At 37.4% G+C, this 2,689-nt stretch overlaps 1 pseudogene; it reads right to left on the bottom strand.

The window, feature by feature from the left end:
* Positions 1-234: 234 nt before the first annotated feature.
* LOC141511752 (heat shock protein HSP 90-alpha pseudogene) lies at positions 235-2,314 on the bottom strand (annotated as a pseudogene).
* Between the last annotated feature and the right edge of the window lie 375 nt (positions 2,315-2,689).

Genomic DNA, 2,689 nt, shown 5'->3' on the forward strand with positions numbered 1-2,689 from the left:
TATATTAAGGATATTATTTCTCCCTCTCTAAAATAAAACCAAAGTAAACTACAATGATTACTATTTCTTGCTTGAATGTCTAAGGTATCACAGTACTGATTATACTTAAAAGGGAAAAGAATCCTAAACTTCCCCTTTTCCCCTTAACAGCATGTTCATGCCATACATATTTTTTTTAAAAAGTGATTTAACAAAAATAAAGAGAAATGTCTGAAAATATACATCAGAGGGAATGAAGACATCAAGCATTTTCTCAACACCTTATACAAAATAACTTATTCAGACTAGTCTAGGAAACATGCTATGGTTCCATGTACTGGAATGTTTTAATCCACTTCTTCCATACGAGATGTGTCATCATCTCCTTCAAGATGTGGCATTTCCTCAGTTAAAGCTGTATTGGTTTCTTCCGTAGTTGAATGATCTTCATCAATTCCAAGGCCAAGTTTGATCATCCTGTAGATGCGATTGGCATGTATCTGGGGATCTTCCAAGCTGAACCCGGAAGACAGCAGTGCAGTTTCATATAATAAGATGACCAGATCTTTCACAGACTTATCATTCTTGTCAGCCTCTGCCTTTTGCCGTAGTGTTTCAATAATGGAATGGCCAGGGTTTATTTCCAAGCGTTTCTTTGCTGCCATATAACCCATTGTTGAGTTGTCTCTTAGTGCCTGAGCCTTCATTATTCTCTCCATGTTTTCAGTCCAGCCGTATGAGCTTGTGACAATGCAGCATAGGGAAGTAACCAATCAGTTTGATACAACTACCTTTTCAACTTTCTTTTCTAGGATGTCTTTCATTATTTTGCAAAGGTTTTCAAACTTTGCTTTTTTTCTCCTCCTGCTTCTTTTTTTCATCCTCATCCTCTGGGAGTTCCAAACCCTCTTTGGTTACAGACACTAAAGTCTTGCCCTCAAATTCCTTCAACTGCTGCACACAATACTCATCAATAGGTTCAATCATATATATTACTTCTAAACCATGCTTCCAAAGACGCTCAACAAAAGCTGAATTAGCCACTTGGTCCTTGGTTTCACCAGTAATATAATAGATGTGTTTCTGATTCTCCTTCATCCTCATGCAATAGTCCTTAAGAGAACCCATCTCATCACCAGAAGCAGAAGTATAATACCTCAGCAATTCTGAAAGTTTCTTCCAGTTTTGGGAATCTTCATGTATTCCAAGCTTAATGATTTTAGAAAACTGCTCATAAAACTTTTCATAATTCTCTTTATCCTCTGATAGTTCAGTAAAGAGTTCCAAACACTTTTTGACCAAATTCTTCCTAATCACTTTCAAAATTTTGCTTTGCTGCAGCATTTCTCATGAAATATTTAGAGGAAGATCTTCAGAATCTACCACGCCTCTGATGAAATTCAGATATTCAGGGATAAGCTCTTCACAATTATCCATGATGAAAACCCTGCGCACATACAACTTGATGTTATTCTTTTTCTTTCTATTTTCAAATAGGTCAAAAGGGGCACGTCTTGGAACAAAGAGAAGGGCTCGGAATTCCAACTGTCCTTCCACTGAGAAGTGTTTCACAGCTAATGATCTTCCCAGTCATTTGTCAAATTCTTATAGAATTCACCATATTCTTCATTAGTAATGTCATCAGGATTTCTGGTCCAAATTGGCTTTGTTTTGTTAAGTTCTTCCTGATTAATATATTTTTCTTTAATCTTCTTTTTCTTCTTGTCACCATCTTTCTCTTCTTCTTCATCAGAGCCAACATCTTCTATCTTTGGATTGTCCTCAGATTCCTTTTCTTCCTTTTCCTTCTCTTGTTTCTCTTCTTTTTCCTCTGCTTCATCACCACTGACTTCTTTATCTCGTTCTTTTTCCACAAAAAGTGTAATTGGATAGCCAATAAATTGAGAGTGCTTCTTCACAATTTCCTTTATTCTTCTTTCCTCCAAGTACTCAGTTTGGTCCTCTTTCAGATGCAAAATTACTTTTGTTCCACGACCCATAGGTTCACCAAGATTGTTGATTAAATCGGCTTTGGTCATTCCTATACCAGTATCCACAATGGTAAGGGTACGATCATCTTTATTTGGAATGATGCTAATGTTCAGTTCTTTCCCTGAATCTAGTTTATTTGGATCTGTCAGACTCTCATATCTGATTTTGTCCAGGGCATCAGATGAATTTGAAATTAGCTCCCTCAGAAAGATCTCTTTATTGGAGTAGAATGTATTAATAATTAAAGACATCAACTGAGTAATTTCTGCCTAAAAGGCAAAAGTCTCCACTTCCTCCTCCTCCATCGGTTGGTCCTGGGTCTGCGTTTCCTCAGGCATCTCGGTGGAGCCAGTTGGAGCCTGCAGGCTTCAGCAGGCGGCAGGAGGGAAGCGGAGCGAACTTGCAATGTTTCTTAAGAAGGATTTTTTTGGGTTTTTTTGTTGGTTTTTTTTTGTGGAGTGAATGTTTGGGAAAGGTAAAGGGTTCTGGACTTGAATGTTCAGGGGTATTGGAAACCATTTAAGTAAAAAGGCCTTCTACTGATGCAGATTGACAAATAGAAATTTCATTAATAGTTGTCTTAGGACAGTCAAGGGTTAATGGTACAGGGTACATGGTTAAAAATACATACACAAAAAATAGGTGCTGAGATAGGAATTGAGTGCTCCCTTTCTGACTCCATGACTTTCTATCTCAAATAGTGCTCCCTCTCTGTAAT

Source organism: Macrotis lagotis, chromosome 2, assembly GCF_037893015.1.
Source record: "Macrotis lagotis isolate mMagLag1 chromosome 2, bilby.v1.9.chrom.fasta, whole genome shotgun sequence".
NCBI lineage: Eukaryota > Metazoa > Chordata > Mammalia > Peramelemorphia > Peramelidae > Macrotis > Macrotis lagotis.